Below are 15094 nucleotides of genomic sequence, written 5' to 3'. Positions count from 1 at the left end.
TTTCCTTTCATCTTAAACACAACATTCATCGGGTAATTTATGAGGAACATTTGACCAAACAGTGGTGTTGAATTACAACTGCCAGGGTTCCCTTTACGATCCGAAGAACTTGCCAAAAAGTTAATCTCGGCCAGTTTACTAACCGTTCATCTACCTGGGCAAACAATCAGCCTGGTGACAAGTCTCATGAACCCCTGTTTTAGCTCGTTAAGTTGACAGACCCCGCCCCGCAGCCCTATTTTAGCTCGTTAAGTTGACAGACCCCGCCCGAAATGTGAATTTCGTTCTGGTGGACTTGAAATAAACGGATATAAAGAACTTACCTGTAAAGGTATGAAACTATACTCAGATTATCCAGGTATATAGAGTCAAGTCAGGTAAACCGTCTATATCATAACACAGGTATTGATTTTACCTCTACCTTTGATGTTATACCGCCATCTATTGGTAGTATCTCCACTAATTATATATTAATAAAGTAAACACAGGCACGATCCCACACCCCACGACATCACTCAGTACATAAAGTTCATATAGGTAACAATTCTTGACACAGTAACAAATACAGGCACGATCCCAAACAGGGGCACGGTCCCAAACAGGGGAACGGCCCCAAACAGGGGAACGGTCCCAAACAGGGGCACGGTCCCACACTCTATAACACAAAGTTAATTTGTGGCACAATACTTGATAGACACGACCCTACATTCTACAAAATAAAGTTCATTTGGGGAACAATTCTTGACACAGTAACAAACAAGTTAATTTGTGGTACAATACTTGATAAACACGACCCTACACTTTACACCAGCGCCGGGTATGAACGTTCATTTATAGAACAATTTCTTGACACAGTAACAGGCAAGGTCCCACACTCTACCACACAAAGTTAATCAGTGGAACCGTTCTCGACAGACACGATCTCACAGTCTAATGAGGTACTTAGTTATAAACATTAATCTATCGAACAATTCTTGACAACAGATACGATCCTACATTCTACAAAATAAAGTTCATTTGGAGAACAGATCTTAATGGACACAGTCCCCACAGTCTCGATATATAATATTCAGTTATGGATCAATTTTGGATGCACTGACAACGTGAATATATCTTTATATCAATGGTGTGAACGTCCGATACACATGATGATTGGTATAAGGTGTTCTAGAGATGTCAGCATGAACTACCACGTGCACTTCACCTGTCATTAACAACAATTGACGTTTAAATTATAAGGTGTTCTAGAGATGCCAGCATACTCTGTGTTGTACACGACCCTAACGTTGTTATATTACCACTCACAATAGCTATCCACAATATACAATAGGAACCACGCACTTGTCACAATTAGTCAATGTTTAGAATAATGTGTTTTACTTCTCCGATCGAGTCTAGGATCAATTAACTTGATTCATTAGTCGTTTGTATTCAAAGTATCATTGAAGTGGTTAGTTGTGTTCTTAAAGGGCGTATAGCACTACTCTTTGGAACCTAAAATGGACGAAAATGGGTGAAATATAATATAATATAAATTGATTTAAATTCAAGTTTTACAAATTGTTATAGTTATCAATAATGTTCGGTGAAATACGTGAACAGTTCAAAATGAATGGTAGTAGCTCGCGTCTAGTACATTTGACATTTTACTTGGCTGAATGGGGGGGGGGGCGTAATGGTTAGCGTGTGCACGTTGTATTATAAGGTCTGTCATTGAGTCAACTGGCGTGGTTTCAATTCCCGGTTGTACGTGACAAGGAGTAGGGTCGGGTCGCCTGCCCAACCTCGTGGGTTTTATCCGGGTCCTCCGGTTACCCCGCGCTGCTAAAGACCCCTACGCGCATCCGAATTATTGAAATAAAATTGAATCACGTGTTAGTCCCGAAATGACCTAATTTGTGTGGAGTGGACGTCCCCCCCCCCATCTCTCTCCCTCTCTCAGCTCCAAAACACAGAATTTAAGCCGGGGTGGACGACTCTGTATAATATTGAAATGAAGAGCTTTAATCCCATTATGCTAGGTTGTCACTGTCGTACGATAGGGCAATCTGATTAAAACAAAGAGCCTATTTCGTTTCGTTTTTATAGTTCAAAATTTCGTTTTACTTGTCTTTACTACATGTAGTGTAGGCCATCGAAAGTATAAAAAACGAAACGAAATAATGATTTGTATTTTAATAGGATTGTCCTGAACATATTATAGTTTTAAGCAATGTCACTGTATATGCTGGGTTCCTAATATCGCGCGATGCGTTATGAAAGGACGGACTATCCCTATCTGGTACGTGCAGATACGTTCGGGTACGACTGACTTCACTATACGATAAGACCTAATAAGATCACCACGATTACTCTACGATTAAAACCTCGATTTCAATCATTATAGCACGAATCGTGATAGTTAGAACTTAGCATTATATTATATTAGATATTGTTTTACAGTCGCAAAGGATGCTAACTTTCGGTCAATTAATCCATTTTACTGGAGTTGATATTTGGTTACAATGTTTATTTCAATTGTATTATAATGTTGGTTATGTTAGATATTGTATCGGCGCTAATGAAGCGATATTGAAAACTTTGGTTATTCAATCTAAACGATATACCTTATACGACACAATGATAGTATCATTACTATTATTAGATATTCAGGGGCGGATCCAGGACTTTTTGCAGTCGGGGGTTTGCCCGGTTCTTGTTAAGGACATTTGACTGTTGACTATATGTGATGCCATCATCGTCTCCAAATTATGTAGGCATACATACACACTGGGCTTTTTAAAGTGAGAAATCCGATACTCCGTTTGACGTCAATTTTTGTTATGACTTAATATGGTCACTCTGTGATTAAATTTCATTGATGCAAAGCATTAATTGTGATCTCGGATGTGTCCATATCATTATCTCGCGCTTTCCATCCCACCATCTGATGATAAAGGACAGCACACCAGCGTGACAGCTTGTTCATAAAAGTGCAGTTTAAAAAAAAAATATAACTGACCTACCCCCTCTCATCCTTAATCCGCCCCTGATATTAAGAAACCTATTATTTAAAAAGCCCACGACACGTGAAAGCTCTTATATCATTAACCTATACAGTAAAAATAAAGTAGCCACCCTTTGTCGTTTGAAAACGTGTTGTAAGGTATCATCTTTCTGACAAATAAAGATGTTAATAGAGTTTCTACCATTATGAATTAATATGGTCACATTGATTCAAATAAAGATATTTACAGAGTTTCTACCATTATGATGGAACTATTGTGTAATATGGAGCTTGCAATGGAAATTCGTCACAATCACGTGTTCAAGATGGCGTTATAAATCACGAGACCCATCTTCATCATTCTTTTTAAAATTAATATTCCACATGATATTATTATATTTCAAGAAACCTGTTGATTTGGCTAAATCTATTTAAGTCCAGCTTAATTTTTGTCAAGGTCGCTGAGATGTAAATAAGGTTAGGGCACGTGATTGTTGGCCAGATTGTATGTTAGGTTTAAGAATTTGGGGGATAGGTTGAGTCTCCACATAAGCACTGACCTGGGATTAGTGCTAGCCCTGTTCACATCTCGTGACCTATGATGAAAAATCGAGCACTAATTAACCCTGTTGATTGCGACGCCTACCAGATTTCAAACATGACACGTTTTTATTTGGGAAGATGTCCACCGAAAGTGGTAAATATTTTTAAATCAACATTAGCTAGGTCTAGACCTATAGAATCAAACATCAAAGATCTGATTTAAGATTTTCTAATTATCGAATCTAATTATCAAAGATGAGATTTAAGACTATATTTTTCTAGTACAATCTAATTATAATTCTATGTTTAAGATCAGATTTCACTCGTGCAAAGTATAATTTCAATAATCTATCTTACCGTCTATAACTTACTGTGTTCTATCAGACTGACGTCACTGATTTGATGACGTTGCAAGTCAATTTATATCAACCAGAAAGATTATGATAAACTTGAGTTAAATATTGGGAGATGCTAATGGTAGATTGGTAAGCAGGTTGGGGAGGTTCGGGTGTTTCCGGAGTCCAAAATGGCCGATTTATATCAATAAGAATTTTTGGAAATACTAACCCGAACCCTAACCCTTTTCAGAAGACTGAACTTGGATCCAGTTTAACTTTTACCCCCTTAACAGGATTCGGATTAGGGTTCGGGTTAACATTCCCTAAAATACTTAGTTATATAAAGCGGCCATTTTGGACTCCGGAAATACCCGAACCTCCCCAACCGGCTTACAATTAGCCTGTCCCTTAAATATTCCCACAATTCGCCACCACCCCTTGACACGTACAAGAATGTGAATCAAGACTACGCCACTTGACTCAATGACAGAAATTATAATATAAATAACAATAAATGTCCAAAACACACCTAATCCCCTGACCCCCTTCTTGTGTTTACGGATTTGATTAAAACACAGATCCTATTTAGTTTCGTTTTTTTAATTCATAGTTCAAGATTTGGTTTTACTTGTCTTTACTACACTAGGATCTAGAAGAGTTGTTATATAACCCGCGTTCTGGGTGATGTAAAGGATTATTCGATGAAAAGGTTTGTTACGGCGAGTTGTTGGCGTGAGGTGCACGGAACTTTCGGTAAACCAATAGAAACGGCGACGCTGGTTGATTAATCAATGTCTGACGTCATAAGCTCAAAAAGCGTTCATATGACACCCGACACGACCTTCCACTACAATTGGACAGATCTTCATGTAGAGAAAGCCATCGAAAGTATAAAAAAAACAAACGAAGTATAGATCTATATTTTAATCAGATTGTGAGATCTACTGATTCGTTTTTTTAATCATTTATATGCCAATTTAATACACTGAAGTAGTTTCCACGCTCTACTTTATGATAAACGCTAACCGATCAATGAAACTGAGGAGGCTGTTAAATTATTTATTTAATGTATCGCTATTATTTAGTTTGATAGTCAAATCCTCGACTAGCTGGAACCTAAAAACCAAAATAAATCATCCATTACAATATTTAAAGGTGAATATTTTTTATAATTGGGGTAATCGTTAAATATCAGAGTTGAACTCTGGGAATGTTTGAGACACGACATGATAAATATTTATATTAGAACTGTTGCTAATGGTTTTAGTTTTATTTAACTAGTCGATGGATTTAATCTATAATAAGATTCTAAACAGTCAGGTCACAGAGTGAGAGAGGGAGAGAGAAAGATCGAGAGAGGGGGCAGAGAGAGAGAGATAGAGAGAGAGGTGAGAGAGAAGGGGAGAGAGAGAGTGGTGGGAGAGAGAGAGATAGAGAGAGGTGAGAGAGAGAGAGAGAGGGAGAGAGGGGGCAGAGAGAGAGAGGTGAGAGAGAAGGGGAGAGAGAGAGAGGGGGGGAGAGAGAGATAGAGAGAGAGATAGAGATAGAGAGGTGGGAGAGGGGGAGAGAGAGAGATAGGGAGGTGGGAGAGGGAGAGAGATAGAGAGAGAGGTGGGAGAGGGAGAGAGAGAGATAGAGAGAGAGGTGGGAGAGGGAGAGAGAGAGGGAGAGAGAGAGGTGGGAGGGGGAGAGAGAGAGGGAGAGAGCGAGATAGAGAGGGGTGGGAGAGGGAGAGAGAGAGAGGGAGAGAGCGAGATAGAGAGAGAGGTGGGAGAGGGAGAGAGAGAGATAGAGAGAGAGGTGGGAGAGGGAGAGAGAGAGGGAGAGAGAGAGGTGGGAGGGGGAGAGAGAGAGGGAGAGAGCGAGATAGAGAGGGGTGGGAGAGGGAGAGAGAGAGAGGGAGAGAGCGAGATAGAGAGAGAGGTGGGAGAGGGAGAGAGAAGGGGAGAGAGAGAGAGGTGGGAGAGAGAGAGAGGGATGAGAGAGGTGGGAGAGGGAGAGAGAGATGAGAGAGAGGGGAGAGAGAGAGAGGGAGAGGGAGAGAGAGAGGTGGGAGAGGGAGAGAGAGGGATAGAGAGAGGAGAGAGAAGGGGGGAGAGAGAGAGGGAGAGAGAGAGAGGGAAAAGGAGAGAGATAGAGAGAGAGGTGGGAGAGGGAGAGAGCGAGATAGAGAGGTGGGAGAGAGAGAGAGAGAGAGATAAAGAGAGAGGAGAGAGGGGACAGAGAGAGAGAGAGATAGAGAGAGAGGTGAGAGAGAAGGGGAGAGAGAGAGAGGGGGAGGGAGAGAGATAGAGAGAGGTGAGAGAGAGAGGGAGAGGGAGAGAGGGGGCAGAGAGAGAGGTGAGAGAGAAGGGGAGAGAGAGAGGGGGAGAGAGAGAGAGAGAGAGATAGAGAGAGAGGTGGGAGAGGGAGAGAGAGAGATAGAGAGAGAGGTGGGAGAGGGAGAGGGAGAGAGAGAGAGATAGAGAGAGAGGTGGGAGAGGGAGAGAGCGAGATAGAGAGGTGGGAGAGAGAGAGAGAGAGAGATAAAGAGAGAGGAGAGAGGGGGCAGAGAGAGAGAGAGATAGAGAGAGAGGTGAGAGAGAAGGGGAGAGAGAGAGAGGGGGAGGGAGAGAGATAGAGAGAGGTGAGAGAGAGAGGGAGAGGGAGAGAGGGGGCAGAGAGAGAGGTGAGAGAGAAGGGGAGAGAGAGAGGGGGAGAGAGAGAGAGAGAGAGAGATAGAGAGAGAGGTGGGAGAGGGAGAGAGAGAGATAGAGAGAGAGGTGGGAGAGGGAGAGGGAGAGAGAGAGAGATAGAGAGAGAGGTGGGAGAGGGAGAGAGATAGAGAGAGAGGTGGGAGAGGGAGAGAGAAGGGGAGAGAGAGAGAGGTGGGAGAGGGAGAGAGAGAGAGGGATGAGAGAGGTGGGAGAGGGAGAGAGAGATGAGAGAGAGGGGAGAGAGAGAGAGGGAGAGGGAGAGAGAGAGGTGGGAGAGGGAGAGAGAGAGATAGAGAGAGGGAGAGAGAAGGGGAGAGAGAGAGAGAGGGAGAGAGAGAGGGAAAGGGAGAGAGATAGAGAGAGATGGGAGAGGGAGAGAGGTGGGAGAGAGAGAGAGGGAGAGAGAAGGGGAGAGAGAGAGAGGGAGGGAGAGAGAGAGGGAGAGGGAGAGAGATAGAGAGAGAGGTGGGAGAGGGAGAGAGAAGGGGAGAGAGGGGGAGCGAGAGAGCGGGGGGGAGTAACAAACTAGGTCATTTCGAGACTACCATATTATTAGCAGACGTTTGGATTATATAGACCTGTACTTAGTCTATGAGAGAGAGATGGGTGGGGGGAGATGGGGGAGGGGCATGGCCGGTATGTCCACCCCCAAAAAGAACGTTGATATGTCCGCCCCCCTCCCCAAAAAAACGTGTATAGTTCAACTTTGTCTAGTGTGGTTAAAGATCAAAAATATCCGAATATTTAAGTCATGTTCTATTCTTCTTAACAATTTTGAGTTAGGTTTTGAATTACACATTTTGCTTTCGTTTTGCCATGTTTACTAATGATGACAGAGCTTCTATCCATTGTCTGTTAAAGTCACGGTGGTTCGCATAAGCGTACGAGCTGATTTTCCAGAGGGGTGGGGGCCATTTTTGCCCAACAAATACGGCGACAGCGCCCAAAAAATGAGCCTACATAACTTTATCAGGTAGTGCCCGATTGGCAAGTATATAGCGCCTAGTGGAGCGAATTTTCCGGAACCCTAGTTTGAGTTCGAGAACTACACACCCTGAATCAAAATCAGAATTGTGGGATTATCTGAACCTCTGAACTCCGGTTGGAAATGCATTACCCTACCCGGATTAAGATCCCGGATTTCGGGCACTTCATTTTGCGGGATGGGATCATTTTCATATTTTCTTTTTATATCCACTAAAATTTTATTTTTTTCACCATTCGACCACTGCCCGATCGTTGATGATCGCCCCCCAAAAAACCTGTTTTGCTCCACCAAATAAGTATAATCCCTAGTATCCGAATAAAGGGTCAGTAATCACTGATGAAGGTGAACACGGCGGATTAAGTCCTGGTCTCTTAGAACCTTAAAAGATGGAATTAAATAATTTTAATTTCCAGGACCCTAAAGTGTGTGAAGTAACCCACGTTCACCAGAACTGTAAGGTAATGCTCTGTTTATGGTTTCTTTGCAATGTGATTTAAATACCGATCTTTGTTTTAATCAGATTCGGTTCTTTGTTTTACGAGACCCTCGGGGTCGATGTCAGAACAACGAAAGTTTTATGTCAATCTGATTATAGTTCAAAATTTCGTTTTACTACACTAGGATCTGGAATAGTTGTTTTTTTAACCCGCGGGGAGTTGGATGGCCGAATGGTTAGCACGCGCGCGCTGTATCATACGGTCTGTCATTGAGTCAACTGGCGGGGTTTCGATTCCCCGGTTGTACGTGACAAGGAGTAGAATCGCCTGTCCAACCTCGTGGGTTTTCTCCGGGTCCTCCGCTTTCATCCCACTGCTAAAGACCCCTACGCGCAAGCGAATTATAGAAATAAAATTGTCCCGAAATGACCTAGTTTGTGTCGAGTGGACGTTAAACCCCATTTCTCTCTCTCTCTCTCTCTCTCTCTCTCTCTCTCTCTCTCTCTCTTTAACCCGCCTTCTGTTGATGTGAGGGATAAGCCAATGAAACGGTCTGTTATGGTGATTTTTTTGGCGTGAGATGCAGAGAACTCTTGGTAGGCCACTAGAAACATAAAAGCTGATTGGTTAATCAAATATCTGACGTCATAGAGTCAAAAGCCGCTCGTATGACCTCTGACGGGGCCTTCAACTACAACCGGCCAGATCTTTATTTAGTGTAGGCCATCGAAAGTATAAAAAAACGAAATTTTAAGCAGATTGGTTTTATATACGATCGTCTTCAAAAGTTTGCAGGAAACCAGTGTAAACAACGCTACACATGACTGTTTCGCCTGGTTTCACGTGGCTCAGTAGACAAGGTGCTGGTTTTCGCTTGTCAGATGTTTGGAATGAAGCGCCTGTTGTTACGATGGGACCACACACCGCGGTTCACACGTGTAAAAAATCTTGACAGAGGGAGTTGAATGCAGTTTCCCCTCTTAGCCCACTGCATGGCTGTGTCCATCTTTATTACCTCCTGTTGGTACGGAAAGATAGAGCTTTAAACTCCAGGAATTGATTCACATACCCGTGGGAGTAACTCGCCTGTTATAGAAATGTTGGCATGTTACATAGATCAAAGACAGTGGACTCCAAGATACCTGTCGACCATAGGCCAATCTCCTATTTTACCTATTGGTAAATCCGGCTCTGGTTCTACCCCATTACATACCATTACTTTTTGTTTCACATAAAGCTATAGACGATATTTCTGACTTTTAGATGAAGAGGGGGAGGGAGGGAAGGGTGGCGGGGGATGGGGATTCTTACCTGTATTTAAAAGTATCAGCAACAATACCATCTATCTAGGTGTTGAGCACTTAACGTCAAGTTTAACGTCTTCTCCACAACTGTTGTACGTTATCTCCACAGAAGACTAAATTTATCACAACACGACTCTATTAATAAGTCTTTCTATCAATCAGCGATAAGCCGTACCTTCTAATACATGTTTCTGTGAATCAGCGGGCACCTGTAATAATATCAACTGTACGGGACGATGACATCCACGAGATTAACCTACGTTTTATACTTCCAATAAACTACATCAATATATTCCTTTATCACACAAGAGACGTGACATTCATTCAGAACACACCGGTTATACATCGTTTATTAACGTAAGGTATAATTCTCCGCGTGTCACCGAATATTGATTGACTGACACGATAGTTGGCGCATTATGTTTTTAAGTATTGCTTATTAATAGGCAATAACAATTCCAGGGTATCGTGATTATAGACTATTATTATGTTGTATAGAGATGGGAGAATGTGGCATGGAGAATTTCCCGCCGTAGTTTCCTCGTGTTGGTGGTGCAAGAAGGAGGGTTGACATTGGCGTGCTCGTAAAAGAGAGAGAGAGAGAGGGGGGGGGGGGGAGAGACAGAGAGATGGGGTTTAACGTCCTCGACACAGACTAGGGTCGCCTGTCCAACCTCGTGGGTTCTCTCCGGGTCCTCTGGTTTCCTCCCACTGCTAAAGACCCCTACACGCAAGCGAATTATTGAAATAAAATAGAATCATATGTCAGTGCCAAAACGACCTAGTTTGTGTCGAGTGGACGTTAAACCCCATTTCTCTCTCTCTCTCTCTCTCTCTCTCTCTCTCTCTCTCTCAATAAAAATCGTCGAGGTAATACCGAATGACAACCACTTGGAAATACAATACCTAACTTTTGATTAAATTTTGTCATTTACAAACAAAACTGGATTATAGCGGTCGAGTTATACTATGAAACAGAAGATACGTCTTGTATGGTTTAGAGTTTTCGGTACAAATCGTCGAGCTAATGGCTAATGGCAACCCTTCGATTCTACAGGGGTGTAATTAAAATGGCGAATGGCAACCCTTCGGATCTACAGGGATGTGATTGAAATTTTGATCAATATGGGCAATCAAAAAAAGTATTAACGTGCTCGCTCTCTATCTGGGAAGACAGAAGATACGTATTGTATGGTTTCACATTTTCAGTACAAATCGACGAGGTAATACCGAGTGACAATCATTCGGTGAATACACAAACTTGAATTAAGATTTTGTCTGTAAAAAAAAACTTTATTAAAGTGGTCGAATTCTATCAGGAAACATAAAATAGGTATGGTATGGTTTCACGCCTCCAGTACAAATAGCCGAGGTAATGGCGAGTGACAAACCTTCGATAAATACACACTTCAATTAAAGTTTCATCAATAAAAATACCGTATTAAAGTGGTCGAGTTCTATTAAGAAACAAAAGATTCGTATTGTATTTAATAAAATCCTTTCTTTAAATGTTGTCAATCATTCTATTCTGTCATAAACTCAGCAGGCGTCATACGATCAATACGTGGTTTAATTTCCGGTGTTTGTTGAAGCAGTGTGTAGAACTATCGACGTACATGTAGAAAACTCGGTTTTATTTCCATATTAATTAACAAAATAAATTGAGTAGATAGTTTGTCTTTTATAATTGTTTATCCATATTCTATAAGTTTCCTTAACGTTTCACTTGTTGGGGGATGGGGGATCGAATGGATAAGGAGTGCGCGTTGGATCAGAAGGTCTGTCATTGAGTCAAGTTGGGTGGTTTCGATTTTCCCCTTGTACGTGACAAGGAGCAGGGTCGTCTGTCCAACCCCGTGGGGTTTCTCCGAGTCCTTCAGTTTCCTCCCACTGCTAAAGACCCCTACGCGCAAGCGAACTATTGTTCCCCGACGTACCTTAAACGGGGGAGAGATAAATGGGGTTTAACGTCCACTAGAAACAACCGGGTCATTTCGGGACTAACATATGGTTTAATTTTATTTCAATAGTTCGCTTGTGCGTAGGGTCTTTAGCAGTGGGAGGAAACTGAAGGACCCGGAGAAACCCCACGGGGTTTGACAGGCGACCCTACTCCTTGTCACGTACAACCGGGGATTCGAAACCACACCAGTTGACTCAATGACAGGCCTGATGATACAGCGTGCACGTGCTAACCATTCGGACATCCAAACCCCTACGTACCTTAAACTACCTCCTTGTCCGATATAATGGAGGTCGCACATTATACATTATTTCCATAAGCTTACTTACAGTCTCATGACCCCAATTCTTTACACCAAAGATGAAAATAAAAATAAAATTTAAAACTATTAGTCTTTATCTTAGTCACAATGTTCTCAGAAAAAAGGGACATAACTCTGGTCGATTAGATCGCGGAATTCTGAATATCGACCGGGATCCTACTCCCACGACCAAAATGCTTCACACCAAATTTGAAATAAATTCGCGAACAAATGTAGATCTAGCTCGTTCATAAGCCACGTAGCTGACAGACCTATGGGCGGACCGACAAATTGACGGGTGGACAATGTGACGACATAATATGACCGGCGTATAAGAAGTGGTCAAGGTATAGGATGCTGGTTCTAGCCGGGGAAGCTTACATCCTGGGCGGGTGACTTATTTAGTGCTAGACTGGTTACTAGTTAAATACGCCTGTGGATGGCTTAAAGGGGTGGCCGGAAATCCAAACACCCCCACGGACCACTACAATATGAACAATTTGGTTGGTTTATAAATCGAGCTACGAGTGATGTGAGTATTTTACTGGCTGGTAGTTTTCACGACTGTTCACACTAACCAACCGATAATAAAATCAATTATCCATGGTTTAAAATCTTTTTATAAACTTTATTATTGATATTTTGATACAATGTACGAGTTTCGAAATAATCTGAATCTGAATCTGAATCTGAAGGGTTACGTTGAAGCGACCAATTCTGGCTTTCATTCAACGGGGGAGGAGTGCGCTATTAGATGTCACTCGTAGCCACTAGTGTTTTGAAGCGCTTGATGGTATCTGCTTTCACAACACTATCGCTAAGTCTATTCCACTCTAATAGAGTTCTTGGGAAGAATGAATGTTTGTAATTGACACTTTTAGTTGGAATAATGTCGAAACACTTGCTATTGTTGTTAACTGAATTTAGTACAATGTTAGTATGTGTAAAGTCTTCAAATTTTTTAGCTCTGATAGAACGTATTACTCTCTGAGATTTCAGGTAGTGCTCAATATTAATGGCCGGCACGTGCCCTTCCACCACCTTGTATAAGAAGGTCAATCTCTGGTGACGTCTTCTTTCTTGGAGAGTGGGTAGCTCCAGATCCTTCAACATGGAAGATACACAGCGTTCTTCTCTTGATCGGTAGTCCTTCTTTATGAATCGGACAGCAGATCTCTGGACGCGTTCGAGCTTGTCAATATCTCTTTGGAGATAGGGGTCCCAGATGATGCTGGCGTATTCTAGCCGTGACCGTACAAGTGCTAAGTAGGCATTCTTCCTGCAGGATAACTGGCAGTGACGGAGATTTCTTCTGATGAATCGAAGCGTCGAGTTCGCTTTCTTGGTGATGTTGGTGATATGAGTCTTCCACGTCAGATCATCCGAGAAAGTAACGCCGAGATAAGGGTTGTCCTGGACTTGTTGTAGTATTGTGGTCCCGATGGTGTAGAAATGACTGCTCTTATTTCTCGAGCTGAGTAGGTAGCACTTCTTAGCATTGACCTTCATTCCCCAGTCGTCTGCCCATGTTTGGAGGTTGTTAAGGTCTTCTTGTAAAATGTGATGGTCCTTGGATGATTTGATGGGTCGATAAAGGAGACAATCATCTGCGAAGAGTCGAATGTGAGACTGGACTTTGTCCGGAATGTCATTGATGTGGCATAAGAACAATAGAGGTCCTAGGACGGTACCTTGAGGGACACCTGATCCAACTTCAACGTGACGAGACTTCTCCCCTTCAACCACTACACACATTTCTCGTTGTGTCAGGAAGTTTGTAATCCAGTCGAGCAGCTGGCCACGTATACCGTAGTTGTCTAGCTTCTGTAGTAGACGCTTGTGGGGCACAGTGTCGAACGCCTTGCTGAAGTCGAGGATGATGGTGTCTACCTGGAGATTCTTGTCATAGTAGTTAAGCAGATCGTGTGCCGTAACGACTAGTTGTGACTCGCAGGAGTAGCCTGACCGAAATCCATGGTTGAGGGATGTTAGGACGTTGTTGTTGTCGAGGTGGTTCAGCATGTGATGGCAGATGATGTGTTCTAACAGCTTGGACAGTACACGTGTAAGTGAGACAGGTCTGTAATTCTCCGGGGCATGACGATCCCCCTTCTTGAAAACTGGGGCTATGTTGGCATTCCTCCAGTCCTTGGGTAGCTCTCCGGTGTCAATAGATTTCTGAAATATCACAGTAACTGCAGGTGTAGCCTCTATATGGCACTCTTGTAGGACCCTGTTAGGTAGTTGGTCTGGGCCTGCCGCTTTAGTTACTTTGATGTTCTTGAGAAGTTTCCTGACTCCGTCTTCTTTGATGTGGAGAGTTGGGATGTCGTTTACCACGTGGCCGCTGAGAGTTGGAGTATTACAGTTGTCTGGGTCTTTAGAGAAGACTGATTGGAACTGTTGGAGCAGGATGTCAGCTTTGTCCTTGCTGTTAGATATCAAGTTGCCATGGTCCTTGAGTGGAGCTATGTCGATGTTGTCTTCCTTACGGGACTTGACGTAGTTCCAAAAAGGTTTAGTGTTGTTGGTCTGCAGCCCTTCATCAATGATGTTGTTGATGTGGGTCCATTCTGCCTTCCTGAGGGTTCTTTTGCATTCTCGTTGGCATTGTCTGTAAAGTGTCCAATTGTTGGTCTTACAAGCTTGCTTGAAGAGTCTTGCCTTACGACGGAGTAATCTTTTGACGGGTCTCGTGATCCAAGGTGTTCGGTTGTTAGACGATTTCATTTTCGATGGGATATAGGTATCAATGGCAGTTGAGAGTTTGGTTTTGAAGGTGTCCCATAGTTCGTGTACACTTGCGCCGTTCCTATACAGTTGGACGATGTCGGTAGAGATGTAGCAGATGTTGGTCTTGAGGTCTTGCCAGTTAGATTTGGAAAAGATGTAAGCTTTACGTGGTTTCTGCTTGGCGTAGTATGGTTTTGTGTCGGAGTCGGCAACGACGATATCATGATCGGATATACCAGGTGCGTTGGACGAAGACTTGATTAGAGAAGGGTTTGTTGTGAAGACGAGGTCAAGTAGGTTGTTCTCTCGTGTAGGTTTATCATGAACTTGTGTTAGGTTGTAATCAACTGCAAGGTCAAGTAGAGCCTGTTGGACGTCTTTGTCTTGGGCGTCTTTACGTACTGACAGGTTGGCCCAGTCTATGTCGGGGCAGTTGAAGTCGCCCATGATAACGGTGTGCTGGTCCTTCTTGCTCATGATAAATTCAAGGGATCTTCGTAGTTCCTGGATGTCGGCCATATTACGATGAGGCATGTAGAAGGAGGCTACAAAAAGGGTTTTGTTGCTATCAGCTTAACCTGAACCCATTCAAGTTCACAGTTGGTAACAAAGTCGACTCTCTCCTCAGCCACTAAATCTTCATGTATAAGAACAAATACTCCTCCACCTAGGCTGCTTCTATCATTCCTGTAAGCTGTGTAGTTGCTTGGAAAGACTTCAGATGACTGTATGGCCCCTGGAGATGGTGGTCTACCTGGTTGGATGCCTCTGAGCCATGACTCAGTCCCACATACTATATCAGGCT

The 15094-nt window shown here is 42.9% G+C and overlaps 1 protein-coding gene across 1 annotated transcript in view; it reads right to left on the bottom strand.

Moving 5' to 3' along the window:
* Positions 1–9615, bottom strand: part of LOC130010619 (uncharacterized) — a 40687-nt gene extending 31072 nt beyond the window's left edge. The window contains exons 1-2 of the mRNA XM_056098341.1: positions 9300–9615; positions 324–1494 (exon numbers count right to left, since the gene is read on the bottom strand). The gene's annotated coding sequence lies outside the window, so the exon portion shown is untranslated. The remainder of the gene's footprint in view (positions 1–323; positions 1495–9299) is intronic.
* Between the last annotated feature and the right edge of the window lie 5479 nt (positions 9616–15094).

Source organism: Patella vulgata, chromosome 2 (genome assembly GCF_932274485.2).
Source record: "Patella vulgata chromosome 2, xgPatVulg1.2, whole genome shotgun sequence".
NCBI lineage: Eukaryota > Metazoa > Mollusca > Gastropoda > Patellidae > Patella > Patella vulgata.
Note: the sequence above shows the minus strand (reverse complement) of the source record. Positions and strands in the feature narration are given on the sequence as shown.